The following is a 14,074-nucleotide window of genomic DNA, read 5'->3' as shown; positions in this document are numbered from 1 at the left end:
TTTCAAGGATCCTCACTAGTCGTACAAATTACATGGAAACTTCTGGAACCACCTCCTGATGCATTTAACTGTACTCTGCATCAAGAGCACCTCTTCACAGGATGCTGTGATAAAAGACAACTGAGCATCCAGCATCCTGCTGAGGTCCTTCCCCTTGGGACTTCTAGTCTTCCCAATTGAGGTTTGTTAATATGTGGCTGCATTAGTTCCTTTTTGTTGTGATAAAATACCGTGACCAAAGGCAACTTAAGGAAGAGTCCATTTTGATTTACTGTTCCAAAGGACTAGGCATCCATAATGATGGGGAAGGCATGGCAGCAGGAGCCAGAAACTGAGAGATCACATTTCAAATACACACAGGAAGCAGAGAAAGCAAGTAGGAAGTGGAGTGAAGCTATAAACCCTCAAAGCTCACCCCTCGGTGATGTACTTCCTCCAGCAAGGCCTTCCCAAACAGTACCAGCAACTGGGAACCAAGTGTTCAAATACAAGGGCCTATGAGGGACATTTCTCATTCAAACCACCATGGTATGAAGCCCTGTATTCAGCTGAGATGGTCTGTGAGACTGTGTGAAGCAATGTGATTCTAGCTCTGCATAATAGTTGGTAATGGGTGTCTACTGTGTACTTAGTCTTCTTTCCCAGCAACAAACATCCAGTGTTTTGTCACCATGGGTAAATGTTCTTTGTGAGATTTATTATGGTGTAGAATTGCCAGTTGTAGGAAACACACACACAGATGCACAGACACACATACATGCTCATGTGCACATACATGCACATGCACACACATACACTCTCTCATACATATATATACATATACACATAAAGAAGTGTAAATAATTTGCCTAAATTGTTTCAGATTACTCTACTCTGGAAATTTGCTTCCCTGCTCAAATCTGAGTGGCCTGGGTTGGATCAGGTGACCCCTGCTGAGCCAGCTGGGCTCCATCTGGAAAGGGTGTCTGTCTAGTCAGCTGATGTGGGTGCTACATTTTTGAGGGATGTGGCAATGGCCTGTTTCCATCATCTTTGCTTAGAGTGGAAGAGTAAGTGGGGACCCTTTCATGGTTTGAGTGTGAAATGACTCCACATTTTGAGCACATGGTTCAAAGCTGGAGGTGATGTTTTGGAAAGTTATAGGGTCTGGCTGCAGAGGTGAGTCACTGGGGACAGGCCTTTGAGGGCTGGAGTCCAGTCCCACTTACTTCTTCCTCTCTCTGCTTCCTCAACTGCCAAGAGATAAGCAGCTATGGATGCTGGCATTCAAACTGAGGTCTTCTGCAAGAACAGCCAGTGCTCTTTCTGAGCCATCTCTCCAGCCCAAGACAACTCTTTAAATGTGTGACTTTCAATAGTTTGGTTGGCATCACGTAGGTATAACATATCAACTGAAATTGTCTTATCTAACTCTTTGCTATCTTAGTGTGTATTAATCTGCGTTTAGTCATGAATTGTAACATGACCTTTAGGACTATAGTCAGTCAACTGATGTTGTTTACATGGCCTTTCTCTCTGCTCTAATGGGCTACATTCAGAGGAGGGTAGTCATTGGTTTTTCATCCTGTATTTTCCAAAAGCTGGGTTTGAAAGGTCTGGTTAAGTTTTGGGGTAAAATGCAGTGTTGGGTCAGAAACATGAGAGTTAGTGACTTAAGATAACTCAAATGCTTCCCTATGGGGCTGGGGAGATACATCTGTAGTGAAGTGATTGTACAGCATGTATGAGGACCTGAGTTTCGATCCCTAGAACTCATGTCAAAAGCCAGTTGTGACCATATGCCTGTCACCCCAGTGCTATGGGGCAGAGACAGGCGGGTCCCTGGGGCTCGCTGGCCAGTTGTCTACCTGAAATGATAAACTCCAGGTTTAGATAGAGAGACCCTGTCTCCAGGGAATAAAAGAGAGCACAATAAAGCAGGATATCTGATCTCCTCTTCTGGCCAGTGCACATGCACTGGCACACACATGTGCACATGTATCACATCTATACATATGCACACACACGTTTTCCTTTATGAGTATGTGAAGAGTAGTATAAAGATATAATGTCAGGACCAAAAAATGTGATTGACAGAATGCTAAGTAATGGCACTAAAGGTAAATGCAGTTGTTTCTGTAGCTTTAGTAAGAAAACATCACCCTCATCTACAGTTAGCTGTCAACTGTTTGTCTTATTGGGACTACTGCTTCTGCATAGAACTATGTCCTATCTGAGAGTTATTTCACCTTCCATATAGTTGTTGCCCGACAATTTTGTCTTTTCTCCCATTCTGTTTTGCTTGGCTCATAGCCCATCTGTTGTGCATTTCATCTAAAATGCCTTAAAAATTTAGACTTATGGGAAGGGGAAATCAGAATCAGGTGGTTTACAGTTAAAGAAAAAAGATTCATAGTGGCAGGAATCTAGCAAAATCATAGGCAAAGATAGAATATAAAGAAACACAGAAGGATGAAGAAAATGACTTCATCTTTTTGTTTGAACTTTTTTAACTGAATCAAGGCAAAGATCAGCAAAACACAGTTGAGGCTTCAAGAAGCAATAGCCAAGATCTTATGAGTTTACCAAAAAGAATTTTAACTTATTTAAGTTTGTGAGCTCTTGTTTTTCCCATGAAGATAAAAAGCAAAATTTCAAATCTGCAATTCTTTCACTCCCAGGAAATGTTCTAGTGTTCATACTGTTGTTGTGAAGTTAAACTTCTTTTATTTGAACAAATGAATTGTTAGGGTTACACCGCATGTTTAAGTTTTTAAACTCTTTTCTTCATTCAAACTTTATGTACTAAGTCAGATTAAGTGGATGAAGGATTTCTAGTCTCTGGTTCCCATGTTTTGGGAAGCCCACCTTCCATGGACTTGTTCTTGGATTCACTGTGTTTTTTCCCCATGAACAGAACTTACCCTTCTGTAAGCAGAGACCATTGGAGAAAGACATGTGGTTACCTGTTAGCATCTTTCTCTCTGAGAGTCACCTTTTAAAGGAGGTTAGGATTGGGTGGGGTAAGCCTCTAGAAATAGTTTCCTTAAGACTCTAAATTAAAAACTGTCAAAAAATGGACACATTTTTGCTTGATTAACTTATAGCTCCAAGAGCCAACTAAGTTTTTGGGTGTTTCACACTCCTTTTTGCTAGCCGTACAAGTCAACATCTATGCCAGCTCCTATGGAGACTTGTGGAGTTGAATTTAGAAGATAGAACAACTGGGCAACCCAGGCTCTCCATCCAGTCATCTATCCATTAATAAAATAAAATTTGTTCCTTCTACATGCTAGGACTGTAATACATGTTGGGGATGTAATAGCAAGCATCACACTATCAACGTTTTCTGCTGCACAGGAATTTAAAGCCCAGTGCAAAAGATAGGCATCTTTCAAGTCTACTGAATTACTGTATAACTAGAAACATTTAAGAAACATATTCATGTCCTCTGAAGGAAGAAAATGGCTCTGGGCTCGGGGAAAGAATGCTGTCAGAGAAGATTATCCCCAACAAGACATAAGCTAGGATCTGAAGCATCTCCAGGGTTAGTAGGGGCAGCATGGAGGGGGTACCATAGATGGAAGGGTCAGCAAGTGGAAGGCCATTGGACCCCAAGGTGGTAAGATGACCAGAGCAGTTGGGCACATATATAGATTAGAGAAGGTGTATAATGAGCATTTCTTTGAGGGCCTATGGTCCAATGAAAGCTTCTACTCTTTACCCCAAGAGCCAAGGAAAGCCACTGAAGGACACCATATGGCAGGATTGGGACAGGGCAGATGTTTCTCAAGGATAGTCTGGATACAAATGGATAAAGGATGTCTGGGGGCAAGAGGGAAGCAATGAGCTATGGGCGTGCGGGGTACTCGGGGTGCCAGCTGCTGGGTGTGGCGCCAGTCTCCTGCGTGCACCTGGGAAGCGGGTTGCTGACGGTCCTGAACTCAGAGAGAGAGAGTGTATGGGTGAAATTGGGACGGAACTCGACCGGGCAAGCCCCGGTAGCAGAGACCCACAGAGACCGGAGAAGCAGGGACCCGCCAGCAACGTGGAGCAGACGAGCCACGGGACCCACCGCTTCCCAGGTGCGCGCAGGAGACCGGCTCCACGCCCAACAGCTGGCACCCTGAGATCCCTGCACGCCCATATCTGGCGCCCAACGTGAGAGCCCCTGAACCTCGTGCCAGCCAGCAGCTGGTACCCTTGGAAACACAGGATTCATTAGTACCTCTCCCACCAGGAGAGAAGCAAAAATCTCTTCTAATTTCCTCCTTTTGTTTCCGGTCTAAAAGTCTTCGCGTGGGACCGCTAAGGACAGAGAGACAACTGAGGCTTCCTGGTCAGGGCTACTCCCTGATGTTAGCTGAAGGTTTCTTTGGCCCGGCTAGCTTAGTCGGTAGAGCATGGGACTCTTAATCCCAGGGTCGTGGGTTCGAACCCCACGTTGGGCGCCAGATATGGGCGTTAATATCTGGGCTTGTTAAATTAGCAAGAGGAGGGTAAAGATTAATTTTGCTGATGAGTAGGTTTTGTCTGATTTCTGTTGAATCTGCTACTGGGCAATTTTTAGGGTCTTTTTTTATCATTTAAAACCTCTCCTTTATTATTTTCTGGTGTTTGTAAACTTTCCTCAATCTTAGGTGGGTTTCCTAAGCATTGCTGGATGGCTGCCATTATAGGGAAAAAGGAAGGAAAGGGGAAAATTATGCCTTTCTTGGATTTCTTTTTTACGAGCCAGATACGCAAGAAAGTTCCAGACCTCTGGATCAGATATGTCTGCTGACAGGATCCAGGGCACAAATTGATACACCTTATTCCAAACTTTTAAGCTTTCTTTTTGTGCAAATTGATACACCTCTCTTTTTGGGAGATTGTAAGCCCTCTTGATTTAAGTAAGGCTCTAAGGGAACGAATTTGGAGTTTTTTCTGGCGTGATGTGGAATTTCCCATTATAAAAGGAAGCGTTTTGCAGCAGTCTGACACTAAGGGGTTGGAGCGCCCTGACAAGTTACAAGCCTCTAGACTGCAGAAAAAAAAGTGACGGTTTTAAATCTTTTGTTCTGGCCGGGAGCCACCTTGAATTTTCAAGTGCTCTGCAGGGCTAGTTAATTTAAATTCTCACTCAACTGGTTTTAGCTGTGGTTTGAATGCCCTGGGGGGGCAGGATAATGAAACTGACTAGGGAAGTTTTACCTTAGAAGCTGATTTCAAGGCTTACGTGGAGATTTCTTAGAACTTTAGGGATTTTTCTAGCAGTGTTGAGATAGAAAAAGTGGGGTGAAGTGATGGTTCCCAAGAAAACGTTCCTAAGATCAAGATCTCAGGGGATTTTGCTTGGTTCCCAGCACAGGCCTTCCCGCAAATTTAAGAGGCTGGTGGCCGTCCTAATGACTCTTAAGTGGCTGTTGCATCACCAGATTTTTATATTATAAAGATATATAGATAGAAGTCTTTTGTCTACACCTTTGCAGGCAGTCGGGGTCTGTTAGGGGGTCAAAGAAACCTTCAGCTAACATCAGGGAGTAGCCCTGACCAGGAAGCCTCATTTGTCTCTCTGTCCTTAGCAGTCCCACATGAAGACTTTTAGACCGGAAACAAAAGGAGGAAATTAGAAGAGATTTTTGCTTCTCTCCTGGTGGGAGAGGTACTCACGAATCCTGCGTTTCCGAGGGTACCAGCTGCTGGCTGGCATGAGGTTCAGAGGCCCCACGTTGGGCGCCAGATATGGGCGTGCGGGGATCTTGGGGTGCCAGCTGCTGGGCGTGGCACCGGTCTCCTGCGCGCACCTGGGAAGTGGCGGGTCCAGCGGCTCATCTGCTCTGCATTGCTGGCGGGTCCCTGCTTCTCCAGTCTCTGTGGGTCTCTGCTACCGGGGCTGGCCCGGTCAAGTTCCCTCCCAATTTCACCTGTGCACTCTCTCTCTGAGTTCGGGACCCATCAGCTGCCAGGTCGCGAGGAGAGGTGCGGGACGGCTGAAGCTGGATTTCCGTGAGTCGATGACGGAAGGATAGCTCTCCCCGGGGAGGCTGGATCGTAGGCAGTAAGACACAGAACTCAGCTCAGTCAGTGGTACAGCCCCTTTATTCAGTGACTCAGCTCAGCTCCAAGTCTTAGTGATCCAGCTCCCTTTATTGGGGTAAAACTAGGACTATTTATAGTGTGGAGACAGTAGAAGAAGCCTTAGCTGATAGGTACTTTTAGGATGCTTCATTTACATAGGGCGGTGGGCTTCTATCAGGCTATCAGACAACGCCTGATTAAAACCTGGTAGCTCCTGTGCTGGAGGGCATGTATCTTGTGACCGGCATTTCAAAAGTAAGTCAGGGAGGAGAGCAGAAGGCGCCCCACTGAGAAGAGGAGTCTCCCCAATCGCGCCGAGCCAGCTTGTGGCTATCCGGACATGGGGAGACTGCTACCCTAAACAGCAGGGGTCCCCAACAATGAGCTAGTGAGAAGGAAGAGGAGGGTGGTTTTAGGTCCAAATGGAGACTTGAGGTAAGGAGAGTGAGTTAGCAGAGCCAGGAGGTCAAAAATAAAACTGAGAGTCCTGAGTAACAGATTGGACTTGGTGAGGGACAGATAGGGCAGGTATCAAGAATGATCCTTAGATTTCTTTCTGGCTGTGCAACAGGAAGATGTCAGTGAGAAGTGTTGTTGTGGAGAAATGACAACCCCAATATATCTGATACCTCCCTCTGTTTGCCTATGTTTCATTTCAAAGTTGTCTGCACTGAGCAACAAGTTGAGAAGCAAGATGCAGTGCAAGATAGGGTGACAGGCAGTAAAAGCAACAAGTCCATTCTACGGGGTGCTATATGCCAGGCAATGAGTTGAGAGTTGAGATTCCAATAGTAAGGAATAGTAGCCCATGTGACTACCTAATAAGAAAGGCTGATAAGGTGGGCTAAAGAAAAAGAATCCTAATTAGTTATTTTTGTTTCAATAGTAACTTTTTGAGAACACAGCAAAACTCTGGTGGGTGAGCATGAGGATTGCTCCCAAGAAAGGGTTTCCTTGGTATCAATGGTTTAAGTCAAGCCCTCCTGAAAACTTAGCAATGAGACATAAACACACTTTAAGGGGAAGAAATTAATATTTTCTGAAGGCTACAAGGATTGAAAAATATGGGTTGTTTAAGGAACCGACGGAGTTGTCAGTCTACGTGGCAGACATTATGGGGCTGGCAGGGCAGAGTGACATATGAGGGAAGCCGGCAGATAAGTGCTTGTGGCTTCCTTATTACAGGCATTTGAAAGCTGTTTTCACCCCAGATCTCCATTCCTTAGAACCCAAAGGAGACAAGAGGAACTGACTTGGAAGAGGCATGGTCCTAACAGCCGAGATTGTCAGGGGAAGGCCAAAGAGGTGCACCAAGCTTGTTGGAGCAAGGAGGGTCATCTTCAGGAAACGCTTGCTGCTTTGGAAACTGGGTCATGGATTTCTGAGGTCAGTGGCTTTCCTGGTCATCTGAGCTAAGTGCATGCCTGAGGCAGATAACGCCTTCTTCGGTGGCTCTAGTGACAGTATGCTATATCCTGGAAATGAAACAGTCTCTCACTTGTGCACTTGCACTACCTCAGATACTCAGGCAATTGCTTCTCTGTATCTGAAGACAATAAAACAGAAATTGCCTTTTAATTTGTCTTGATGTAGTTTAAGACAACCTGTTTTGGAATTGGCGTGTACGCGCATATCTGCCTGTGTGCCTATGTGTGTCTATGTTAAGTGGGAAAAGACAGACGAAACAGAATGTCACAAGCACAGGACAGGGAGTTTGGAAAGACAAAGTCAGAACCTTGACTCTATCTGGCCCTAGACTTTTCACATAGCCTTACACACATCACTCCTCTGCCTCAGTGTCTTCCACTTGTTAATGAAAATGGCCTATTTTGGTGGAAGCTCTCGTTCGAGGATCTGAACAAATGCACTGTATATGTATTATTCTAATATGAATTGCTACCCCTCTCCCATCCACCCCATGGTTCATCATTCATCCTGTGACTCACACATTCAGTAAAAATGGGGACTGGTGTGATCTGACTTCCTGGAGAAGAGGGGGTTGTTAGGGGTGCACACATGGAGGTAGGGAAACAATGCAGGGGCCTCCTGGGAACAAAGTAAGGGTGTCATGGTAGTGACAAGGATGGTGGAAAGAAGGGGAAAATTCTAGCCAAGACTGAACATACTGATGAAAGTGGGGGACAGAAAACTTAAGCTTAAAAATCATTAAGGACTTTGCTGACTACTGAAAAATGTAGAAAAGTGTATTTGGGGAAGAAATAGGTCATTAAGTCTTGTGTAGAAACTACTTCCTGTTTTGTTTTTCATGCTCATACATTTAGAAAAACAGAGGAGGGACTGGAGAGACGCTCTTTGGTTAAGAGCATGTGTTTTTCTTACAGAGGACCTGAGTTTGATTCCCAGCACCCATGTTGGATGGCTTGTAACTACCTGTAACTCCAGTTCCAGAGGATTGGAGGCTGGATCCACACATGCCCACCCCTACACATATATAATTAAAGTAATAACATAAATCTTTAAAAATAAAAGAAAGAGAGGAAAGAACATTGTCTTCCCTGAAGATCAAAAGACATCAACTGATGATTTTCCATTTTGAATAACACATGGCATGAAGAATTTATCTATTTATTCATGTTTGATTACTTTGAACAAACTTCTTATGGTATTCAATACCAACCTCAAACCTACACAGAACCGTAAGCTTTGTAGCACAGTTCAAAATGACTTTTATGCTTTTCATTTTTAACAAAAGGCAGCTGTGGGCAAGAGTCACAATGTCCTTGGCATTTACATTGAGATACCGACCCCAATATACTGATTTTTAGGTGTGGCTGAAACACATGCATTACTTACAGAATAAAAACAAATGCTTCAACACCAGTGGATGCAATACAGCCTGCATTATCAATCTGTGTGATGCTAATGGGTCTGTTGTCTGACTTGATTTATTTATTCTGTTTTAAATATTGCTGAATGACAAATGAATAGCATGCAGGTATTGGGGCTGGAAAATATCACAAGAGCAGATGGTCCTCTTTGGAGACTGGAGTTTACTTGAATTATCTAGAATAAAGATGTCTACTTTCATGACTTCCCCTATCTCTAGATATGCTAACATGCATTTTAATAAGTTAATATGCCAGTACCATTCCTTCTAAATAAATGAGAGACACATGTATGCCACTTTTCATTAGTATATTACTGTACAGTATCTGTATTTGGGGAAAACAATTTGTTCAACATGTTCTAATTATTTACGCATTGAGGTAGCACTTATCTTACCACAGATGTGGGATTCTTGGAGGATACAGGGGTGTTTATAGGCATTGTGTAAGGAATCTGGGTTCCAGAAAGGCAGGTATTATCTCTGCCCTTATGAATATAGGAAACCAACACATAACCTATGGTGAAACAAGAGTATTAGTTAAATAATTGGATTTGTATTATCATGCAAGGCACCGGATATTGAAAGGGATTTGGATTTTAGTTTGAGTTCAAGGAGATGGCCTTTGTTTCATTCAAGAGAGTATTGAGACATGCTGTATGTTAAAGATTTTGATTTTATACTGGATGAAAATAGATTACACACAACAGGATAGTCAACAAGCCCAGTCAAATACTCTTAGCATCACTAATCATTAGAGAATAAAAATCAGAGCTGTAATGACAGATCACAGGGAAATGTCATGTCCCACCTACTAGGAAGCTCATAATAAAATGATAGAAATAATAAATGTGGGCAAGAAGTTGCTGGTAAAAACATAAAATTGAGGAGCCACGTTGGAAAACAGACAGTTCTTTACAATGTAAAGTTCACCATGTGGCCTACCAATTCTAGGCACATACCTACAAGAACAAAGCAATTGTACATGAACGTTAACAGCAGGCCTGTTCGCAAGTAAGAAGTAGACATAAATAAATGTGTATCAGCTGATAGATGAGTATATAGCATGTGGCACATCTAAACAATGGAGTACTATTTAACTGCAAAAGGAGGTGAAGTCTTCATACATGCTGCAGCTTAGAAGAACCTTGAAAACATTAGTGAGAGAATGAAATAGTGAAATAAAGGAAACCAGCTAGAAAAGGCCACCTAAGGTAGGACTGCATTTATAGAAAATATCCAGAATAGGTAATTCCATGGGGACCAAAGGTAGGTTAGAGTTTGCCATGGTCTTGGCATGGGGATGAAGGATAACTGCTAATGGGCATGGGTTTTCTTTGGGGGAAAGGATGAAAAGATTTTGGAATTGGATATTGGAGATGGTCACATAACTTTGTAAATATACTGAAACTCCTAAAGTATACACTGAAAATGTGAAGGTGAATGGTATGGGACTCATATCTCATACAGATACTAAGAAGAAAATGATAAGGATGGAGACAAAGGGCTGCACCTTGCTGGTGTGACTACCCTCTCCTCTCGGTCACAATTAGCTAGGCCCTGGCACTGCCTGTAAGGAATGAGTGTGTTGTATCCACAAGGTCAGAGCTCAGGTTGCCTCTCCAGCTCCCTCTGCCCCACCTCCATCCATCCCCAGCAGCTGCAGACCTGCCTGTTGTCTTGCTGAAGCAGCTATGCGCTTTCATTTCTCTTGACTTCCACCTGGGCTCTGTTCTATTTTTCTTTTCTTTCTGTTTTTATTAGGAAAAGAATTCATGAATTCTAGAAGCTCGGGTCAAATCCTGCCTTGAATCTTGGCTGCCTGGCCTTGTAATATATGGTTCTTAGTGTGTCTGGGCCCAGAACCTTTGAGTTCTGCCTCTGCAAGATCTTACAATGCTGCACCTCAAAAATCCACTCTGAATTCACCTTTCCTCCTTCCCTCTGCTCTTCTGCCCTTCCTTCTTATCTGTCTCTCCTCTCCTTTCCGTCTTCCCTCCCTCCCTTCCATCCTTCTTTCCTTCCTTTCTTTCTAGCTCCTGTTTTCTTCTTTCCATCCTTTTTTGACAACCAAAAGAGTCCCTAGGTTCCTCTCCTCCCATGCGGTAACCCCGGATGTGTTCCCACATGGTTCCCTAACGCTAGCTGTGTGACAGACCATTCATCCTTACAACATTCCTCTCTTTCCCTCTGGGACTTACATTTTGCTGACAACTTTCAGAAGGCTGTAATAAGCAGATTTTTTTTTTTTAAATAATCAACTCAACAGTAAATATTTATTGAGCACCTACTTCAAGCCAGGCATTGAATTCCAGGCACATAGTAGGGAATGGCATTGTCTAAGGACTTCAATATGATATAAAATTACAGAAAAGCAAGGACCCTGTGAGATTAAATTGTGCGATAAGAGTAAGACTGAGTGAGGGGCAGTGTTAGATGAGGTGGGTGGGGAGGACCTATGAGAGGCCAATATGATCTGAAAGGCAGGAAAAGGTCAAAATCTTTCACAGCTGAGGAAAGAGTTTATGCATGGTTCACATCGGCTGGTGTTTGGAGAACCCCACAGTCTGCAAATGTCTAGTGTGACTACAGTTTGAGGAGTACAAAAGAGAGAAGGCTATGTGCAGACCAAGAACCAGCAGAGGCTCCGCCTTCTGTGGCTGGTCTGTTACTGTAAGATTTGGGGATTTGTCAGATTGCAAGGGGAAGACATCAGAGAAAATTTGATCCAAGCTCCAGTATGTAAATTGTTTGTGATTTGTGAATTTCAAGTGATCTACCTATTTAACTATCTATCTATCTATCTATCTATCTATCTATCTATCTATCTTCTATCTATCTACATCTATCTATCTATCTATCTATCATCTATCTATCTATCTATCTATCATCTATCATCTATCTCTCTGTCATCTATTTATCTATCTATCTATCTATTCTATCTATCTATCAATCATCTATTATCTATCAATCTATCTATCATCTATCTATCTATCTATCTATCTATCATGTATCTATCTATCTATCATCTATCTATCTATCTATCATCTATCTATTATTATCATCATCATCATCTATCTCTATCTATGTATCTATGTATCTATCTATCTATCATCTATCTATCTATCATCATCTATTTATCTATCTATCTTCTATCTACCTATTATCTATCTATCATCTATCTATCTATCACTCTATCTATCATCTATCTATTATCTATCTATCTATCATCTATCTATCTATTTATCAATCATCTATTTATCTATCTATCATCTATCTATCTATCTATCTATCTATTATTATCATCATCATCATCTATCTATATCTATCTATCTGTCTATCTATCTATCATCTATCTATCTATCATCTATTATCTATCTATCTATCATCTATCTATCTATCATCATCTATCATCTATCTATCTATCATCTATCAATCATCTATCTATCTATCAATCATCTATTATCTATCTATCTATCTATCTATCTATCTATCTATCTATCATGTCTATCTATCTGTCTATCTATTATCTATCTATCTATTATTATCATCATCATCATCTATCTCTATATCTATCATCTATCTATCTATCATCTATCTATCTATCTATCTATCTATCATCATTTATCTGTCTATAATATATGTATTAAAGACATGTACCAGTCCAAAGCCAGAAGGGAAAATGGAAAGATGATAGGACAGCTGAAACTGTTCCTTCCAGCTAAACATCTAACTAGTAAACAGAGAAATGTACACAATATTGAACTTCAAGGGATTAAGATATCATCTGGGGATGCTATTACCAGTAGCTGCACAACAAATATTGTATGGCCTTTGTGTTTCTACATAATCAAATTCCAGTTTAAAGGCAAGAGGAAAAGGATTTTTTCACCAGGAAGTGCTTTAAAGGGACTTCTCATTGCCACACAGAAGAGAGTGCTTGTCTCATACTGAACTGGATAAAAACCTTATTGGTTAATGACTCAGAACTGTCTCATCACACATTCCTAGCCAGAACCTGAGTTCTGAGTTTAATTCCTAGCCAGAACCTGAGTTTAATTCCAATTAAACTCTGTTAACAGATAAAAGTCTTTGATAATGTTTATTCCTTTTGTATTTCAGAAATTCTACTCCTGGGAATTTGTCTTAAGGAAAAAATTGTAGATCTCCACAAAGATGGTCAATCATTCAGAAAATAGTAAAATCTGAAAAATTTATAAATATCGTAATACGGGATCGCTTAAATACTTTGGGGCAAAGCAGTACTCTGCATTGTGCACAATTATGTCTTAGAGGAACAGTCAATGACAAGAGTCTTTCTCCATGAAGAATGATTAGGAAAAAAATGTGACAACTTCCCTCCAGAGTGGATGGTTAGGTGGGAAAAGTTGTAAAATGTCATGTACACTTCGGTATTAATTTTGAAACTGCATATAAAAAAGAAAACTGAGCCGGGTGTGGTGGCACAGGCCTTTAATCCCAGCACTCAGGAGGCAGAGGCAGAAAGATCTTTGTGAATTCAAGGCCAGCCTGGTCTGCATAGTGAGTTCCAGGACAGCTGGGGCTACAGGGAGACTCTTTCTCAAAAAGACCAAAAAAAAAGGAAAGAAAAACCTGTCTTCAAATGTTAACAGTTGTTGGCTGTGAGAGAAACGAGAACAGATTTTTTTTTCTTGTTCTTTTATATTTCTCCTTTTTCATTTATTTTTTGAGATTCCTAAAGTGAAATAAGTTAAAAATAAATCAATTAATCAGTAGTTAATAGTTTATAAAATAACTTAAGGGGATAGGGAGATAGCTTAGTAGGTAAAATGCTTGCTGTATGAGCATGAGGACTGGAGTTTTATCCCCATAACTCAAGTAAAATCAAGGCATGATGGTGTGTGCTTCTAATTCCAGCACTGGGGATCTGGAGACAAGTGAATACGTGGGGGATTGTTGACCTGTTCCAGGCCAGTGAGAGACCCTGTCTCAAAACACAACACGGATTTCTCACGAGGACTGACATCAAAGATTATCCTCTGGCCTTCTACCTGTATGTGCACATGACTGTACCTGCACACACATACACACATACACACAAATACACACAAACAATAAAAAATAACTTGGGCTCGGGAGGTAGCTCAGTGGGTAAATACTTACTGTGCAAGCGTAAGTTCTTGAGTTTGGACTCCGAGTACCCATAAA

General features: G+C 41.9%; 1 non-coding gene across 1 annotated transcript; it reads left to right on the top strand.

Moving 5' to 3' along the window:
- The first annotated feature begins 4,357 nt into the window (after positions 1-4,357).
- Positions 4,358-4,430, top strand: Trnak-cuu. Its single transcript has one exon. It is a non-coding gene; the product is annotated as a tRNA-Lys (tRNA).
- Positions 4,431-14,074: the final 9,644 nt, after the last annotated feature.

Source organism: Nannospalax galili, unplaced genomic scaffold (genome assembly GCF_000622305.1).
Source record: "Nannospalax galili isolate Female #2095 unplaced genomic scaffold, S.galili_v1.0 scaffold1051, whole genome shotgun sequence".
Taxonomy (NCBI): Eukaryota; Metazoa; Chordata; class Mammalia; order Rodentia; family Spalacidae; genus Nannospalax; species Nannospalax galili.
The sequence above is the reverse complement of the archived record's forward strand: the minus strand, read 5'-3'. Positions and strand labels throughout refer to the sequence as shown.